The sequence below is a fragment of the Chiloscyllium plagiosum genome, unplaced genomic scaffold (assembly GCF_037043375.1).
Source record: "Chiloscyllium plagiosum isolate Xiang-an unplaced genomic scaffold, Cpla_swu_hap1 HiC_scaffold_9, whole genome shotgun sequence".
In the NCBI taxonomy this organism is placed as follows: Eukaryota; Metazoa; Chordata; class Chondrichthyes; order Orectolobiformes; family Hemiscylliidae; genus Chiloscyllium; species Chiloscyllium plagiosum.
In genome coordinates, this window is record NW_028270147.1 from 122064633 (window position 1) to 122085275 (window position 20643).

At 46.2% G+C, this 20643-nt stretch overlaps 1 long non-coding RNA gene and 1 pseudogene across 1 annotated transcript; both read left to right on the forward strand.

Moving 5' to 3' along the window:
* Positions 1 to 20643, forward strand: part of LOC122545411 (centrosome-associated protein 350-like) — a 1525564-nt pseudogene that overhangs the window by 552598 nt on the left and 952323 nt on the right.
* On the forward strand, positions 7421 to 19079 carry LOC148149297 (uncharacterized). The gene is made up of 2 exons (XR_015758254.1): positions 7421 to 7841; positions 18211 to 19079. It is a non-coding gene; the product is annotated as an uncharacterized LOC148149297 (long non-coding RNA).

A 20643-nucleotide genomic window follows, 5' to 3' on the forward strand; every position in this document is an offset into this window, starting at 1 on the left:
ATCTGCAAATTTCCCAATCATGCCTTGCAGATTCTCATCCAAGTTATTGATATCGATAACAAAGAGTAATGGGCCCAGCACCGAGCCCCGAGGCACTCCACGAGACTCAGGCCTCTAGTCTGACAAGCATCCTTCCACTGTTACCCACTGCTTCCTACCATCAAGCCAATTCGAGAAAAGTATTTGTCTTTGGTCAGGGATTAGTTTGGAGGTAGGAGACAGAGAGGAGGGATAGTGTGTGCGTCCTCCAATGAGGAAGATGTGAATAGTGGTATCCCAAGGGATCTGTGCTGGGAGCCCAGCTTTTCATGATATTTCTCAATGACTTGGATGGAGAAACAGAAAGCCATACATCCAAGATTGCTGATCACACTGAGTGAGGCAGCTTGGAGGAGGTTACAGAGATAGGGAGGGTGGAGGGCAGAGAGGGATTTGCAAACAAGAATGAGAACTTGAAAATCAAGGTGTTGCTGGACCAGGAGCCTATGTAGACACAGAGTACAGGGGGTTGGGGGGAACAGGACTTGATGCAAGGTTGGATACGGGCAACAGAATTTGGGATGAACAGAAGTTTATGGAGGGTGATTGCTGTGATGTGTGCCAGAACAACATTGGAATGGTCATGTTTGGAGTCCCTTAGACATGATTGAGATTTTCAGTGGCTGGTCTGTGTAATATGGAGGATATAGGGTTCAGATCATTCTCAAAGATGTGGCCACATTTGTAAAGAGTCTGGTTGAGCAGCAGACAGTGCTCAGGGAGGGGGATAGAGATTGTAACCAGAGATGAAGAGGATGGCTTTGATCTTCCCAATATGTTTCACAGTGAGTCCTGGCTCCTCAGTCCTGACTGCTCTTAGCTGCTGTGATTGTCACTGATTGGACACATTATTAGAGATTCTGACCACAGCAGAAAGCCCCAGTGTAAAAAATAACTGCAAAGACTGTCAGATCGCAAAGTTGAAACTACACAAATAGAGGAAGTGAAAGAAAGAGCTCGGAGCAGCTGGACGTTTGTTACTGAGATGGGAGAAAACTGTAAACTGTCTGCACTCCCTGGAATCTGACAGCACAGATTTTTGGGATTCTGGTTCTGGGATTTTCTTTGCAGAAACAGCACAGTGATGGAAAAAATCAGTCTTTCACAAACACACACGCCTGCACTCGGAGATCAGAAACAGAATCCAGCAGCAGCTCTGTCTCCAAGCTGTGAAACCTGCACAGAATTGTTCCCTCATTCAGTTTTTAACTGGCAGGATAAACCAAGCAGGGGAGGCAACACAGTGGTGTGTACAGTCAGAAGGGAGTTGCCCTGGGAGTCCTCACCATTAACTATGGAACCCATGAAGCCGCATGACAGCAGGTCAAACATGGGGAAGGAAACCTCCTGCTGATTATCACATAGCACCGCCTTCCCCTCCAACCTCAACTGAGCAGTCAGTCCTCCTCCATGTTGAACAACACTTGGAGGGAACACTGAGGGTGGGAAGGATGCAGGATATACCCTGAGTAAGGGACTTCAAAGTCCACCATCAAGACCTGCTCAGAAGCATCACTACTGAGCAAGCTGGTCAAGTTCCACCTGATTCAGCTGCTAGACTGGACCTGGGGCGGGTGGTGAGGGATCTAACAAGAGGGAAAAACATATTCACTATCACCTTCACCAATCTGCCTGCTGCTGGTGTATCTGTCCATGACAGTATCAGTAAGAGTGACCACCGCACAGTCCATGTGGAGACAAAATCTTACCTTCACATTGAGAATACCTTACATTTTGTTGGGCAAGGGATAGGGGATGTCAGGAATAACTTTGTTTTTAGCAGCAATTGGTAATGATTTGGAAATTAGTGCCCATTCAGGTGAGGCAGGTGAAGACACTCAGTAATTGCAATGGCAGATTGGATGGGCTCTTGATGGAAATAAACCTGCAAGGCCCTGGGGGTCGAGTAGGGGAGGGGGTGGGACTGACTGGATTGCTCCATGAAATGACAGCATTTACCTGACAGGCTGAATGTTCTCCCCCTGTGCTGGAAATAGGTCTCACTCAATGAGGGGTTCACAATTAGAGAGTTTGGATGCAGTAAATACAGGACAAATTGTTTCTCCAGGCAGGAGGGTCAGTAACCAGAGGGCACACACTTCAGAAAGGGTCTGAAGAACAAGAGAGAAGATAGGAACATTTTTATCCAGCAATTTCATGATGACTGTCTGCAAGATGAGTGGAAGTGAATTTAACAGCAACTTTCAAAAGAGCATTTGGAGAAATAGCTGAAAAGGAAATAATTGCAGGGTTATACAGGAAGGGCTGGGTAAATGGGACTCATTAGATTCATTTGACTAACAGTCACAATAGGCCCAGTGACCTCTGTCTGTGCTGTATAAGAGCTTACGCACACTTATTCTCACCTTTACACAATGACGGGGAGAAACAGACAACCCATTTTACAAAAGAGTGTTTTCTCAAGCAAAACAATTTTGAACCAACTCAGGGAACAGGCCAGACTCGATTTACTAGAACAAATCAACAAATCAATGGCAATGAACAGTGAAACAAAAGTGATGGAAATGAACAGTATATTCAACAGTGTGGTGCTGGAAAAACACAGCAGGCCAGGCAGCATCCGAGGAGCAGGAGAATTGACATTTCGGACATAAGCTCCTGAAGAAGGGCAGGAGGTCAGAGAGCATGCTCTTGGGGTCTGAAGGCTCTGCTGTCAATGGTGGGAGGGAGGAAGCAGCAATGGCAGGAGACCAGAGACAGAAGATGGAAGGGGGAGGGAGGGAATGTGAGTTTGCAGCAGGACACAGAGTGAGGGAGGAGGGAGGCCATGGAGGCAATTGGCTGGCAGTGAGGTCGGGGTCATTCTGGAATGACATATCGAGGTTTACAAAATTATGAGGGGCATGGATAGGATGAATAGACAAAGACTTTTCCCTGGGATTGGGGAGTCGAAAACTAGAGGTTTAGGGTGAGAGGGGAATGTTATAAAACAGACCTAAGGGGCAACTTATTCACGCAGACGGTGGTACGTGTATGGAATGAGCTGCCAGAGAATGTTGTGGAGGCTGGTACAATTGCAACATTTAAGGGGCATTTGGATGGGTATATGAATAGGAAGGGTTTGGAGGGATATGGCCGGGTGCTGGCAGGGGACTGGATTGGGTTGGGAGCGAAGGATCAGTTTCCATGCTGTACATCTTTATGACTCTATGACTCTAAGACAGGGAAGGGACCACTCCATATCAGACAAGTTGGAGTTTATGGAATGTGGCTTTAGGAAGCTGGGAGAGGACATTGGAATCATAGAGTTAGGAGGCGGGACAAACAGGAATTAGGGTTTCTGTGGTCAAGGGGCTGAGGTAGTGCAGAGACAGACAGTGTTGCTGAGATTGAAATAAGAGACCTACATGACAGAGAGGATGTGGGTTTGCAGCTCAGGTACTGGACAGTCCCATGAGAGAGAGGTTGTTGTTTACTGGTCTCTTCTGGAACATCTCGGCCTATCCATCCTCGCCTTATAATTCAAACCCTCCAATCTTGGTAATATCCCTGTTAGTCTTTCTTTTATTCAAATCAGTGTAATAACTTCCTTCCTATAGTAGAGTGAGCAGAAATGTACACAGTGTCCAAATGTGGCCTTACCAATGCCTTGTCCGGCTGTAACGTGATGCCCCAGCTCCTGTACTCCCTGCTTTGACCAGTGAAGGTGAGCGTGCCAAATACCCTCTTCACCACCCTGTCTATCTGTGACACCACTTTCAAGGAACTATGTACCTGTACCCCTCAGTCTCTCTGTTCAACAACACTCCCCATGGCTCTACCATTAATTGTGTAATTCTTGCCCTGGTTTGTCTTACCAAAATGCAACTCCTTCCATTTATCGAAATTAAGCTCCATCTGGATTTGTTGACCCACTGGCCCAGTTGATCAAGATGACATTGCACTCTTGGATAACCTTCTTCCCTGTCCACGATGCCAACAATTTTAATGTCAGCCACAAACTTACTGACCATTCCTGCTATTTTCTCATCCAAATTATTCATATAAATGATGAACAACAGTGGATCCAGGATCGATTCTTGTGGCAGATGGCTGGTCACTGGCCTCCAGTCTGAAGAACAACCCTTTCTCACCAGCCTCTGCCTCCTACCATCAGGCTAATTTTATACCCAATTGGCGAGCTCTCCCTGGATCCTATGTGATATAATCTTACTGAGCTGCCTACCATGGGGAACCTTGTCTAAGGCCTTGGTAAAGCCCATGTGGACAGAGTGTACTGCTCTACCTTGATCTATCTTCTTGATGACTTCTTCAAAAACTCAATCAGCTGCTCATCTCCATTGGAAGGTCCAGTGAATAGGAGGCCCATGTTTACTGGTCTCTCTTGGAGGATCCAGTCAGAAGGAGGCCCATGTTTACTGGTCTCTGTTGGGAGGTTCAATGGGAAGGAGGCCCATGTCTCTCTCAATCCCGTGAACTGAATTCCATGTTTACTAGACTCTGTTGGAGTATCCAGTGTGTCATGGACATCATGGTTGGTGTGTTGTTCAGTACCTTTCTGTTGTAACTGTGTGATGGTCCACCCCTCATTCCAGTGAAACACCCTAACTCAGAGACAGATCATGGAAGGGGAAGGAGAGGGGAAGGGATTGGAACATGTTGTGAATGGACAGGATGGTTCAGTGGGTCAGAGCCTGTCCTGTCCCTCCAGCTCACACTGATGGCCTGAGGATCTCCTCTCTCTGCTGGGCCTTCATGGAATGAGGTTTGTGTCCAAACCAGTCTCCTGTGAGAATAGGCAAACAGCACAGAACTGCCCTTCACTTGACAAGAATCTGTCCATCTTCCTGGTCAAAGTGGAAATGGGCCTTTACTCCAGGAGAAGACATGCTTCTGGGGTTAGGGGTTAACATCCATTTGTGGGGCAGAGCAGAGGGATATTTATCCTGCATTCAACTGTCACCACCTGGGATACTGTGAGAAAGAGAGAGAGGTGAGACAGAGGGAAATAGAGCAAAAGCATCTGAGCGTGTGTGAGTATGTGATCAAGGAATAGAGGGAGGAGCATCTGAGACAGTGTGAGGTATGTGAGGGGACCAAGACAGAGGTAGAGGGAGGTAGAAATGGTAAGGTTGAGGGATAGAGAGAGAAACAAGATGTGACTGAGAGGGATGGAGTGAGGGAAAGAGGAAGGATGGGTGTGAGACCAAGAATGAAGGGAATCGGGAGAGAGAGGATAGGGTTGAGTGTGTGTAAGAGAGAGAGAGAGAGAGACATGAGTATGGTTAGAGACAGAATGACAGAGAGGGAGGGAGAAAGACTGTAGATTGGGATGCAGAGAGGGAGGGAGAGAGACAGAGGGAGGAATAGAGAGGGGCAGATAACATTTAGAGGCTTTCAATTGAAGCGAGAGATGGAGCGAGTGACGGAGACAGAGAGAGATGGAGAATAGAAATTATCCGACAGAGTGAGGAAGCATGAGTGAGTTGGAGAGAGTGGCTATGAGGCAGAGTGAGAGATTGAAAGAAAGAGAGAGAGAGAATATGAAAGAGATTAGCAGTGGGAGAAAGAGATAGTAATAGAGTGAAAAAAGTGGCAGATGTGAGTCAGAAAGGGAGATGGAGAGAGAAAGGTGGACAGGTCCTGGTCATCACGTTTTGGGAAAGATGTGATTGTACTTGAGAGGATTCAGAGATTTCCCAGGATGCTGCCTGGGATGGAGGGTCAGCTGTGGGGAAATCTTGGAAAGGTTGGGGTTGTTTCCTTGGAGCAGTGAAGGCTGAGAGGGGACATGACAGAGGGGTATAAGATTATTTGGGGCAGTGATAGGGTGGGCAGGAAGGGACTTTTTACAAGAGTAAGGGACTCAAAACCAGGGACAGAAATTGACGGTAACACAGACATGGCCACATAGAAGCTCAGAGCAGGAGTTGGCCATTCGGCCCTTTGAGTCTGCTCTGTCACTCAGTATGATCGTGGCTGACCTTCCATCTCAAAGCCATATTCCTGCTTTCTCCCCATTCCCTTCATGCTGTTAAAATGCAAAACAATTATCTCTCTCTTTTTTGTGAATATATTCAGTTCCTTGTCCTCCAAAGCCATCTGTGGTAGAGAATTCAATAGATTGACCACCCTTTGAGTGAAAAAAATGTTTCCTCATCTCAGCCCTAAATGATCTACCCGGTATCTCCCTGAGACTGTATCCCCTGGTTCCAGACTCCCCAACCAGGGGAAACCTCCTCCCTGCCCGGGCCTGTTAGAATTTTACATGTTTCAATCAGATCCCCTCTCATCCTTCTAAACTTCAGTGAGTCCAGGCCCAGTCGAGTTACGGAGTGAGAGGAGAGTTGAGGAGAAATGTTTTCATCCAGAGGATGGTGGGAGTCTGGAACTCACTGCCTGAAAGGCTGGTTGAGTCACAAACTCTCGTGACAGTGGAGCAGTGTTCCCTTGTGCTGCTGTAGGCTCCAGGGTAATGGGCCAAGAGCTGGAGGATGGGATTAGTGTCATCAGATCGTTGCTGACCAGTACAGACACAATGGGCCAAATGGTCTCATTCAGCGCTGTTCACATCAATGAGTCTCTGAGATAGACAGAGAGAGAGACAGCTAGAGAGAGAGAGAAGAGGAAGTGTGAGGGGCTGACATGGCTCTCTCTGCCTGATGCCATTTACATACTGAGGAACACCCAGTCAGATTCTCACAGGCTGCAGCTTGAGAAAGCAGAGCCCAGTGAAGAGAGAGTTTATCAGGAACCAGGCACAGGGACAGGAGCACACACCATGATTTCACACATCCAGCTGATCTGGCCCCTGGCATTCTGTGTCGCAGGTACAAATCTCTCTCCTTCCACCTTGAATCTTTAGCTGCTCTCCATTTCACTCCAATTCCACTGACTTGTGATTGAAGGGAAAATGCTGAAACCAGAGGAATGCTCAGTGTCTCCAACAATCTCTCATTTGACAGGCTCTTTCTGTGACAGTTCTGATCTCATTGTGTTTCTCTCTGACCCCTCAGGTATCAGTGGGGACATCATCATGACTCAGTCTCCCCCGGTGCTGTCAGTGGAACTGGGCCAGACCGCAACCATCACCTGTATGGCCAGTCAAAGCATTAGCAGCTACCTTGCTTGGTACCAGCCGCGAGAAGGTCAGAAACCCTCTCTCCTGATCTACAATGCAGCAACTCAATTCATAGGAGTCTCCGAGCGATTCACCGGCAGTGGATCAGGGACCAGTTTCACCCTGAAAATCAGCAATGTTCAGAATGAGGATGTCGCTGACTATTAATGTCAGCAGCATTACAGCTGGCCTTCACAGTGATACAGATCCGTACAAAAACCTCAACTCACACAGCACCACCTCCTGTCATGACACAACCCACAGTTTATAAAATGTATAATAATGGACACACCATCCCACCACCTGAACTGACACATCCACAGTTAGATATAAATGAAACTGAACAAACTAACCCATGCCAAAATTGTCACTGTCCACAATACACTCCAGTCCCTGTGGTGTCCACCACTCACTGAAGGCCTCATGTTTCCACCAAACATCCATGGCCACACTTGAAGAGCAGCTGCAAGATTTAACATCGAAAAATATATTTCGCAAACTGCCCAAGCCTAGCAGGACACAACCCAGAGATACAGACAGGCAGAGAAAAAGCCATGAGTGAGGGAGAGCGCGAAGGGCAGGGAGAAGGTGAGAGTGAGTGAGAGACAGGGAGAGATTGAGAGTGACAAAGGGAAACAGAGAGCTGAGGTTTTTGTACAGCCTCTGCACTGGGAGCTCTCACTGTGGGTTACGTTCGGTTCAGGAACCAAACTCAGACTGAGTAAGTAAACTTCCATCCTCCATTGTTAACCCTGTCAATACTGAAACACGATTTCTAAAACACAAATGCTGAATTGTTGAAGGTGTTAGTGGGGAGCTGCAGTGAATGAAATGGTTGATTGAGGAGCACTGGGTCTAACAGGGTGTCCAGCTGTATTTCTTTAGTCCAATTGCCCCCTTTAAGCAGCAAGATATAAGTCAGTCAGTTTTACTCACCGTGTGGAGGAGCTCTGTCCATTTGCAGCCTGTGGTCCCATTCCTGCAGCATGGAGTGAAATCAGTGAGTAGCCTCCTGCCAGTCTCAGTGTGATGGACACGGGCAGAGTTTGATTTGAACTCTGGCTCCCTGTCCAAGTCTCTGATCTCACTGACCTCAGCAGCAGCAGCAGCAGCAGCAGCACAGTGAGACACCAAGCTCCCATCTCCCCCAGCTTTAACTCTGTTCAATCACACAATCACAGAATTGTTACAGTGCACAAGGAGGCCATTCTGTCCATCCTGTCTGTACTGGCTCTCTGAATGAGCAATTCACTGAGTGTCGTTCTCTTGCCTTCTCCCTGTCACCCTGCACATTGTTCCTTTTCAAATAACAGTCTCATTCCCTTTGGAATGTTTCAATTGAAGCTGCCTCCACCACACTCTCAGGCAGTGCATTCCACACCTTAACCACTCGCTGACTGAACATGTTGTTCCCCATCTCACTTTTGTTACTTTTCCCAATTACTTTCAACCTGTGGTCTCTCAGTCACAATCCTTTCTCAATTGGGAACATTTTCTTCCTATTTCCTCTGTCCAGGCCCCTCCTGGCTTTAATTCCTCCAACAAGTCTCCTCTCAGCCTTCTCCAAAGAAGACAGTCCCAAATTCTCTAATAGATCTTCATAACTGATGTTCCTCATCCCTGGAATGACCTTTGGGAATATAATTTGCCATCTCTACAAAACATTCACATGCTTCTTAAATTATTCACATTATCTATGTCCCTCATGATTTTATAAATGTCTCAGCCTCCGATGCTGCAGGGAAAATTGCCCCAGTTTATTCATCCTCTCCCTATCGTTCAAACCCTCCAATTCCTAGCAAAATCTTTGTAAATCTTTTTCTGCATCTTTTTAAAGTTTAACAATATCCTTCCTATCACAGGATGATCAGAATTGTTCACATTATTCCCAAAGTGGCCTCACCAGTCTCCTGTACAGTTGCAACATGATGTCCCAATTCCTATACTCAATACAGTGACCACTAAAGTCAAACATTCCCAACACCTTCTTTATCACCCTGTCTCCCTGGGATCCAGTTTTAAGGAATAATGCAGCTTACCCTCACTTTCATCCTCACTCACCCTCACCCTCACCCTCACCCTCACCACTCACTCCTCACCACTCACTCCTCACCCTGAGGTTTCTTTGTTCAGCAACACTCCACAGGGCCCTACCATTAACTGTATGAGTCCTGCCATGGTTTGCCTTTCCAAAATGCAACATCTCACATTTATCTAAACTGAACTCCATTTGCCACACCTCTGCCCATTGCCCCATCTGATCAAGGTCCCACTGTACCCTGAGATCATCTTCTTCACTATCCACTGTCCCACCAATTATGGTGTCATTTACAAACTTATGTTAACTCCTATATTCACAGTGAAATCATTTATTTAAATGACCAAAAGCAGTGAACCCAGCACCACTCCTTGTGGCACACAGCTATTCACAGATCTCCAGTCTGAAAATCAACCCTTTACCACCACTCCCTCTCTCCTATCTTCAAGCTTTTTTATTTACCCCGACGGCTAGCTCCCAATGGATCCCATGTGGTCTAACCTTACTAACCAATCTATCATGTGGAACCTTGTCAAACACTTTACTGAAGTCCATATAGGCACTGTCTACTGTTCTGACTTCATCAATCTTCTTTGTCACCTCCTCAACCAAATCAAGGAGACACAATTTCCCATGCACAAAACCACATTGATTATCCAAATGGATGTAAATCCTGTCCCTCAGAATCCACTCCCACATCTTACCCAGCACTGACATCAGGCTCATTGGTCTATAGTTCCCTGGCTTTTCCTTACAGCCTTTCTGAAATAATGATACAACATTAGCCATCATCTCTGGTCCTCCAACACCTTACCTATAGCTGTAATGATAAATATATCTCAGCAAGGAGCCCAGCAATCTCTTCCCTAGTTTCCCACAATATTCTGGGATACACATGATCAGGTCCTAGGGATTTATCTATCTTTATATGTTTTAAGACCTTTCGTATCTCTTCAGTTGTATTGTGGACGTTTTCAATACGTCACTATTTTTCCAAATTCCCTCACTTTCGTGTCCTTCTTCCCAATAAATACTGACCTGAAATATTTGTTTAGGATCTCACCCAAGTCCTATGTCTTACCAAAATACAGCACTCACATTTGTCTGAAATAAACTCCATTTGCCATTCCTCAGCCCACTGGCCCAGTTGGTGAAGATCCCATTGTACTCTTACACAGCCTTCTTTACTGTCCATGATGCCACCTGAAAATTCACCTGAACACACTCTCACACCTCTGGCCCCTCTCTGCCCATTACACTGCTACTACCCCAATCTATATTCAGAAATTAAAGACCCCATCCTCCCATTTATAACAATTCTATCATATTTGCAGGTCTCTGTAAATTTCTTGTATTTGTATTCCTCCACATCCTTCCCACTGGGTGGTGACTTATTGTCTACACTGAGGATTCCGTGGACCTTGGTGTTTCTCTCTGATATTCCCTCCTGGCTCCCACAGCTCAGCTCACCCCAAAGGAGCTCAGTCCCAGCTCTGTTCAGGAGCAACGCTGCCTGGTCTGTCCAAGTCCCATCTCCCCCAGACCCAGTCTCAATGTCCTAAGAATCTAAAGCCGTCCCTCCTGGACCCTCTCTCCAGCCCCACAGTCACCTGTGTTATCCTCCTGTTCCTCTTCTCACTTGTGTGGGGCACTGGAAGTAATGAGCAGATTCCTTCTTTTTAGTTCCTGCTCCTAATTCCTTTCCACGCTCCCTAAATTCTGACTGCAGGACCACATCCTTTTTCTCCCCCTGTCACTGGGACCGATGTGGACCATGACTGCTGCCTGTTCCCCCTCTCCCCTCAGGGCGCTCTGCAGCTGCTCAGTGACATCCTTGAGCCTGGCACCAGGGAGACAACACACCATCCTGGATTCCCATCTGCAGCTGCAGAAACACCTATCAATTGCCCTCACTCTCGAATCTTCTCTCACTATCGCTCTTCCAGTCTTCCTTGTGCCCCCCTGTACAGCTGAACCCCCCATGGTGCCAGGGACTTGGCTCTGGTGAACTCCCCAGATGAACCATCATTCTCATCAGGATTCCGAACTGAATCCTGGTTGGAGAGTGGCATGCACTCAGGGGATTCCTGTACTAGCTGCCTGGTCCTTTTGGACAGTCTGTTGCTCCCCCATTCCTTCTCTCCCTGCATACTCTGAAGTTGCAGAGTGACCACATCTAGAAACGTGCTCTCCACGGAGCTCTCAGCCTCACGGACTCTCTGCACTGACACCAGCTGCTGCTCAAGCTCCGAAACCCACAGTTCCAACTACTGTCACTGACCACACTTCCTACACTCTTGGAATTCCAGGAGCTGGGAAATATTCTGAAGTTCCCACATGGATGTACACTCTCTCCACTCTTTGGTTACCTCTTTGCAAAGTTCTGATGACAAACAGCTCCAGCAGGGCTCACAGTCAAGTGGGTTCAGTGTTCCAGGGGTTTGGGGAAACTCTCCAGACGACTTTAAGAAATAGGAGCAGAAATCAGCCATTCAGCCCATGGAATCTGCTCTGCCATTTGATCTTGGCAGATATGCTTCTCACCCCCAATCTCCTGCCTACTCTACAGGAACCATCAATCCCCTTAACAATCACGAACCTATCTATCTCTGTCTTAAATACACTCAGTGACTTGGCCTCCACTGCCCTCTGTAACAATGAGTTCCACAGATTCCCCACCCTCTGGCTGAAGAAATTCCTCCTCATCTCAGCTCTAAAGGGTCGGCCCTTCATTCTGAGGTGTGCCTTGGTTACCGAGTCTCTCCTGTTTTTGGAAACATCTTCTCTGCATCCACACTATCCAGGCTGATCTGTATTCTGCAAATTTTAATAAGATCCCTCCTCATCCTTCTAAACTCCATCGAGTACAGACCCAGAGTCCTCAACCACTCCTCATATGACAAGAACTTCATCCCCAGGATCATTCTTGTAAACCCCTCCAATGACAGCACATTGTTTCTTAAAATATGGGTCTCAAAACTGCTCACAATATTCCAAATACAGTCTGACTAGAGCCTTACACAGCCTCAGCAGTACATCTCTGCTCTTGTATTCTGGCCCTGTTTAAATGAATGCGAACATTTCATTTGCCTTCCCAAGCACAAACTGGACCTGCCTGTTAACCTTCAGAGAATCCTGAATGAGGTTTGTGCTTTAGATTTCCAAAGGCTTTCCTCATTTAGAGAACAGTCTTTGCATCTCTTCTTCCTACCAAAGTGCATACCCTCACACTGTAACACATTGTATTCTATTTGCCACTTCTTTGCAGCCTTCCCACTTCCTCAACACTGCCTGTCCCTCCACCTTGTCATCTGCAAACTTAGCAACAATGTCTTCACTTGCTTCATCCAGATTGTTAATGTATAACGTGAATAGTTATGGTCCTAACATTGACGCCTGCAGAACTCTACCGGTCACCAGCTGCCATTGTTCCTCACGCTCTGCTTTATGCCAACCTGCCAGTCCTCAGTCCATGCCAGTACCTCACCCCAACACTATGAGCGCTTGTCTCATGTCAAATGCCCTCTGGAAAATCCAAATAGGTTACTTCCTCAGACTCTCCTTTGTTTGACTGGCTCATTGTCTCCTCAAGGAATTCTAACAGATTTGCCAGGCATGACCTCCCCTTGACTCAGCCCTATTTCCCCAATGCACTTCCAAGTCTTCTACAATTTCATCCTTCAATTGAAGTCTGAAACCTTACCAACAACTGAGTCCAGGGTAACTGGCCTATAATGTCCCATCTTCAACACCCTCCTTTCTTAAACAGGGCTGCTATGTGAGCCATTTTACTGTCCCTTGTCCCCACCAAATTCCTCCCCACCCCACCTCCACACCCTGACTCCATTGATTCCTGAAAGATCATCACCAATGTCCCCACAATCTCCTCAGCGAACTCCTTCAGAACACACTTGTGTAGTTCATCTAGTCTGGGTGAGTTATCCACATTCAGACCTTTCAGCTTCCCCAGTACCTCCTCCTTAGTGATGGCCACTACACTCCCCTCTGCCCCCTGACAGTCTTGAAGTACTGGGATCTTGCTGGTGTTTTCCATGGTGCAGACTGATGCAAAGTATCGATTCAATCCCTTGGCTATTCCTTCATTTCCTATTATTATTTCTCCAGACTCATTTTCCAGCGATCCAAAGTCTATTTTTGCCTCCCTCTTCCTTTATATATATCTGATAAAACTCCTGCAATCTCCTTTTATATTACTGGATAGATAACTCCCACATTTCACCTTCTCCACCCTTAATGCTTTTTTCGTTATCCCCCACAGGTTTTTAAAGATTTCCTAACCCTCTGGCTTCCCAGTATTCTCCACCACATTGGATGCTTTTCCTTTTGCTTTCATGATGTCCTTGACCTCCCTCATCAGCCATGGTTGCCTTGTCCTCCCCTTATTATGTTTCTTCTTTTTTGGGATGAATTCCTGCTCTGCTTCCTGAATTATCCCCAGAAACTCTGCTGTTTGCTGCCCCACCATCTTGCCTGCTCGGCTCCCCTTCCAATCAATTCTGGCCAGCTCCTTCCTCATGTCTTTGTAGTTCCCTTTACTCAATTGAAATACTGTTCCATCTGATTGCAGCTTCTCCCTCTCAAACTACAGTGGGATTTCTATCATATTATGGTCACTTATCCATAGGGATACTTTCACCTTCAGCTCACTAATCAAGTTTGCCTCATTGCACATCACTGAATCCAAAACTGCCTGTTCCAAATGATCAACCACAAGCTGTTTCAAAAACCATCTCGTAGACATTCCATGAAATCCTTTCTTTGAGACGTGCTACCCAGTCCACCAATCCATTGAAGTCTGCCCTGACATTTTGTTTATGGCTTTTCTGTCTCCTGACTGATTTCCTTCCCCACCCCCTGATTACAGCTTGGAGACCTGGACATAACTTGCATCAGATTCTTTATTTCTTGCAGTTCCTCAGTGCTACCCACACAGATTCTACACCTTCTGACTCTCTATCACTTCTTGCTATTGATTTAATTTCATTTCTTATTAACAAGGCAACTCTTGCCCCTTTGCCCATCTGCTTGTCCTTTTGATAGGACATGTATCCTTGGATATTTAGTTCCCAGCCCGGATCCCCTTACAGCCATGCCTCTGTGATACCCACAACATCGTACCTGCCAGTTTCAATCTGCACTACAAGCTCATTGTGTATACTGTGTGCATTAAAGTACAACACTCTCAGTCCTGCATGGACTGCCCTCCTTCCCATCATTGTCCTCTTATCTGCTGTGCTTAATGTTTGATCTCTGATCCTTCCCACACTCTCTGTCCTATTACATCTTCTAGAAACTTGAATAACTTTAACCCTCCACTTTAACTGGTTTAAATTTCTTAGAAACTCAATTTACCTCAATTTGTGGCATCACTTTGTCGACTTTACTCGGAATGCTTCGTGCATTTAGTTACAAACTCTTTAAGTTTGTTCTATTATTGATTTTCCCTGCACTTTTATGGTTCCTTTGATATTCAAAAATTCCATCCCTTTCTTTTATTTTCTGGTAACAATTACTCCCATCACAAACCAGCAATCTACCTTCTCCTTTACCTTCCATTTTCTCATTTTCATCCAACTGAACCAAATTACTTTCTCTTTGGGTTGAGTTCAGGCCAATATTTATCGTTGAGCCAACATTATTATTGCTCTTTGATCTCATTGCTTCTCATGGGATCTTGCTGTGCAGAAACTGGCTGCCACGTTACTGACATCGCAACAGTGACTGCTCGTCAAACAAAACTACCTGTAAATGTCTTTGGGAGAGCCTGAAGTGTTAAGGGCTGGATTGAAATACAATTAGAGTCAGAGAGATGGACAGCACGGAAACAGACTCTTTGGTCCAACTTGTCCATGTTGACCAGATATCCTAAATTAATCTCGTCCCATTTGCCAGCATTTGGCCCATATCCCTCTAAACTCTTCCTATTTATATACCCATGCCTTTTAAATGTTGTAATTGTACCAGTCTTCACCACTTCTTCTGGCAGCTCATTCCATACATTTAACACCCTCTGAATGAAAATGTTGTCCCTTTTAAATCTTTCCCCTGTCACCTTCAACCTCTGCCCTCCAGTTCTGGACTCCCCTGCTCTGAAGAAAAGATCTTCTCTATTCACCCTATCTATGCCCCTCATCATTTTATAAACCTCTATACGGTCACCCATCAACCTGCAATGATCCAGGGAAAACAGCCTCAGCCTATTCAGCCTCTCCCTTTTGCGCTAACCCTCCAACCTTGGCAACATCTTTGTAAATCTTTTCTGAACCATTTTAAGATTCACAACATTTTTCCTGTAGCAGGGTGATGAGAATTGCACACGGTATTCCAAAAGTCCCCAAACCTATGTCCTGTACAGCTGCAACAGCTCCCAACTCCAATACTCAATGCACTACCCAATAAAGGAAAACAAACCAAATGACGTAGTCACTCCCCTACCTACCTGCAACTTCATCTTCAAGGAATTTGCTCCATTTTTTGGATGAGCTGGGAGTCCTTCAGTTGTGAAAGATGCCATTCCATGGCACTGTTGGATGAAGAGCAGGCAGTTCCCCCTGGTGTCCCTGGTCAATATTTATCCCCCAGTCAAAATCACTGAGAATGTATTTCTCTGCTAATTATCCTACAGTGTTTGGGATCCCGCTGTGTACAGTCTGCTGGAAAGATCCATTGGGTCATTCTGAGTTGGGGACAGGTGCTACACAAATGCAAGTCTTTCTTTAAGGTTGGAGTCTCCTGAGCCGGATCCTCATCCATTGTCTGCGCACTCTCACCTTCCAGGGGGCATGGGGTCATGAGGAGCAGTGACCCTGTCTGACCCCAGGACACTGAGACTCTTTGCAGCCTCACCCTTGATGTCAGCCCAGTGGTGTGCAGCAAGGTTTGAAATATAATCTACAACCTTCTACACAGACACCCAACGTGACTCTTTCCTGAAGTGTGTGGATCCGAGTCTGCTCCATTGTTCTCGGATAAAGTTCTCCTGATCTGTGGGTGATCGGAAGTTTGTTAAAGAGATATCGAGCTCCATCCCACTTTCCAGCTCTTGCTCCACAGTTCTGGAGGTTTCGCTGTTTGAAGTGAATATCCAAGTGTTTTTTCAATATGATGAGGGTTTCTGCCTCTCCCACCCTTTCAGACAGTGAGTCCCACATCACACCATGTGGGTGAAAACAAATACCCTCAACTCCCCTATAATCCTGCCCCCAACTGATTTCAATCTCTCCCCATGGTTATTCCCCTCTGTGCTGGTGGAAATTAGTCCTTCCTACCCACTCTGTCCAGGCCCCTCATCATTTTACACACCACCATCAAATCTCCCCTCTGCCTCCTCTGTCCCAACGAAAACACTCCCAGCCAATCCAATCATTCCTCAAAGCTCAAAATTCCCATTCCAGACGAACTCCTCCTCTGTCCTGGTCTCTCGAGGGATCACATCCTTTCTGTAATGTGGTGACCCGAACCGTATATAGTTCTCTCACTGTGCTCTAACTGAGGTTTTATACAGTTCCAGAATAAAAAAACTCCTTGCTTTCACTGTCAACCAAATGAGATAAGTGAGGTGATGGCCTCATGGTATTATTGCTGAGCTGTTAATCCAGAGATCCAGATAATGTTCTGGGGACCAGGGTTAGAATCCAGCAGGTGGTGGCATTCAAATTCAATCAAAAGAAAATCTGCAATTAAGAGTCTAGTGATGACCATGAAACCATCGTTGATTGTTAGGAAAACACCATCTGATTCCCTAATGTCCTTTAGGGAAGGAAATTCCCATCCTTACCATGTGACTCCAGACCCACAGTAATGTGGGTGATTCTAAACTGCCCTCTGGGTGATTAGGGATGGGCAATAAATGCTGCTGATCCAGCAATGCCCTCATTCCATCAGGGGGAAAAAGAAAAACAGTTTATCCCATGTGTCTTCTTAACCACCTTCCTGACCTGCATTAATCACCATTGCCACATCTTCCACTTCCACACACATCTGACTTCCAGGTTCAAAATGATGAGAGACATTCCTTCATTATCTGAGCTACAGATAGAAACATCAAGCACAGGAGCAGCAGTAGGCCATTCGGCCCCTCAATCGTGCTCCACCATTCAATATTATCATGGCTGATCATCCAACACAGTCCCCAATTCCTGCTTTCTCCCCACATTCTTTGATCCCTTTAATCCAAAGAACTATATCTAATTCCTTCTTAAACACATTCCGCATTTAATTCCCTTTTGCTGCAAAAATGGTTGACAATTATTGGGTTGTTGTTTTTTGACCAGTATGGACACAATGGGCTAATGGGCCTTTTGGGTCTCTATGACTCTATGACTATTATTATATATTATGAATAACTGGGTACCAAGGACTGACTCGTGTGGTACCCCAACTGGTAATTACCTGCCATTCAGAAAAAGGCTCATTCTTTCTGTCCTGTCTGCCAACTAGTTCCTAATCCATGTCAGTACATGGCCCCAATCCTCTTGTTCATTTGGTCTAGATTTGGGAGTCCCACCCTTACTCTTTGTGGGAACAGATTCTGAACGATCTCTGTCTCGTCCTTCGAGGGCTCCCACTGCCCTGACACTGATTTCCCATCATGTCGCTGCTTCCGGTCCACTTTTACCAAAACACTGTACAGTTTAGTAAAATGAAAATTTTTTACAATTGCTGCATGATTCTCCATTTCCATCCCTACTCTCACGATCACGGAGTTCTGATCACTGTCACTGAAATGCTCCCCCATTGATAGCCCTTCCAGCTTCCCACATTCATTCCATAAACAATGGTCCAAAACTGTCCCTTCTCTCTCTGCTGCTTCACCATCACCTTCTCAGGGACAATTAGGGATGGATAATAAATGCTGACCCTGCCAGTGACACTCACATCCCAAGAAGCAATGTGAACAATGCCTGTCATTTTGTCAAGTTTATTCTGTATTGACTAAAAATGTTCTAAAAGATTGTTTTGCCAGTGAATATTGTGAGGGTTGAATTCCCTTCGAGTGGCAGGGATTAAATTTTTTTCTCTTGTCTTTCAGGCCGTGAGAACTCTCAGCCCAAACTGACCCTGCTGCCCCCTCCCCGGAGCAGGTCAATGCTAAGGGCACTGCCACCCTGGTGTGCCTTGCTAATCACTTCTATCCCGATGAGCTGGAGGTGCAGTGGAAGAAGGATGGTGCAGTCATTTCGGACGGGGTTCAGACCAGCAACTACCTGAGAGCTTCAGACAGCACCTACAGTGTCAGCAGCCTGCTGACCCTCTCTGGGTCTGACTGGGAGTCCAACGCTCACTTCTCCTGTGCCCTCACCCACGTGACCCTCTCCTCTCCCTTCAGCAAGAGCATCAGGAGATCAGATTGTGTGTAGAGTGTTTGAGAGCCACAGAGGAGACACAACTTTAAATAGAACAGGGCTGAGCTGGCAGGAATACAAGTCATTGTCGGCACTGAATTTCAACTCTCTTCCTTCTCAGGACTACTCAGAAAACCTTCTGAGGTTGGATGTTAAAGAAAGTCATTGCGACAGTGTCGAGACAGCTTTACGCTATGTCAAACCCCATGCTGTCCTCCTCCTGGGAGTGTTTGCATGGGACAGTGTTGACTTGTGATGCCAAGTAAAATCTCTTGAAGTTGCTGAAGACTGTCAGCTGTACAAAACAATGTAACCTCAGAATTCTCTGATTCAGTAAAACAGATCTTCTTCCTGCTCAGCCGCCAGTTCCAATTTAAGGTTTTGTCACTGTTTAAAGCGACAGGATTATCCTGTTATTGAGCAAATCTCCACAAGTGTTTTTCTCAAGCTCCATTGTGGCCGTGAATTTGAGCAGCTGCCTCTGTCTGGGCTGTTAATTGCAGTTCTTTTCTGTCAATGTGAATCTGGAAAAGGGAATAAAGATGAAGATTCAGTCTCTGTCTCTGTGTGCTTTGGAAGTAGACCACCTCACCACCCCTCAGATCATTGGCTGCATTTCAGCAGGTCATTGTCAAGATTGGCTGGTTGGCTTGTCAATCAATTACAATCATCAATCATTACTCATTTTCAAATGATCCCTTTGATCAGGAATTTGTGTAGGTTACAAGATTCCAAAAAGAACAGAAACTGAAAGCTGTTAGGACTCAATAAGTACAATCTGACGCATTCCCTCTTCACTCTGTTGGTCCTGGCCCAGCTGATGGGATCGCACTGTGCAATCTCTGCTGCATGTTGGGTAGCTGCTGAAACAATCTTCGGCCATTCACAGACATTGTTGGCTGAGCGCCTTTCTGAGTGTGTGTTTAACTTAATACTGTCTGCAGGTGTCTCTCTGAGTGTGGGCGTGTTACTCAGAGAGACACCTACAGGCAGCACTGAGTAACACACGCACATTCGGAGAGACCTATCCTCAGCATGGAGTGTGATCATGTTACTCAGTGCGGCCTGTCTGTCAGAGTGCGTGTTTTACTTCGTGCAGCCTGTAGGTGTCTCTCTCAGTGCGAGTGTGCTACTCTGTGCTGCCTGGAGGTGTCTCTCTGAGGTCTATGTCTCCAAACAATGGATTGAGAACGGACTTTGTGCTGGGGATTAAAGATTGGGCTTTAATTTTCTCAAATCATGAATGAAAAACAATTCAGCTGATTCAGTCTGAGATGGCAGCTCATGTAGATGGCCAAAGTTAAAAAGCACACAACATCAGGTTATAGTCAAACAGGTTTATTTGGAAGTAGAAGCTTTCGGAGTGCTGTTCCTTCATCAGGTAGCTGGAGGGGCAGGATCATTGGACACAGAATTTATAGTAAATTCAGATGGCAGCTGAAAAATGTGAATGCTGAGAGTGAACATAGAACATAGAAGAATACAGCGCAGTACAGGCCCTTGGGCCCTCGATGTTGCGCCGATCCAAGCCCACCTAAACTACACTAACCCACTATCCTCCATATACCTATCCAATGCCCTCTTAAATGCCCATAAAGAGGGAGAGTCCACCACTGTTACTGGCAGGGCATTCCATGAACTAACGACTCGCTGAGTAAAGTGTATTCTAAGTAAGGGAGAGATTTCAGAGGCAGTGGGCACTGTGCTCCCGAATGTGTTGCCGAATTCCGAGGGGATTTTCTGGATCCAGGGTCACAGCAGTCATGGCTGCCTGCCCAGCCAATGCTGGCTCCCCATAGTCATATTTCAGTGGTTAATTAACCCAAAACTAGGTGCAGCAATATTACCTTCCAGGGAGGGGAGCTGTCTGAGGGAGGGAGGTTGAACTCTTGCAGCCCCAAGAGAGGTTGCGGTGGATTAATGACAGGTATGACCACCATGAAGGTGCCACCTTCTCTCCTCGCCCCAGCTGGGATGACCCTCAGGTTAAAAGTGTGACTGCTCTGGGATGATGACCACATTCCTGGGTGACGGAGGGAAGGCCAACCTCTCCCAAAGACAGCACAAGCTGGATCGAAGGGACATCAAGAGTAAGCATGGGGAGATTGAGGGTGACAGAA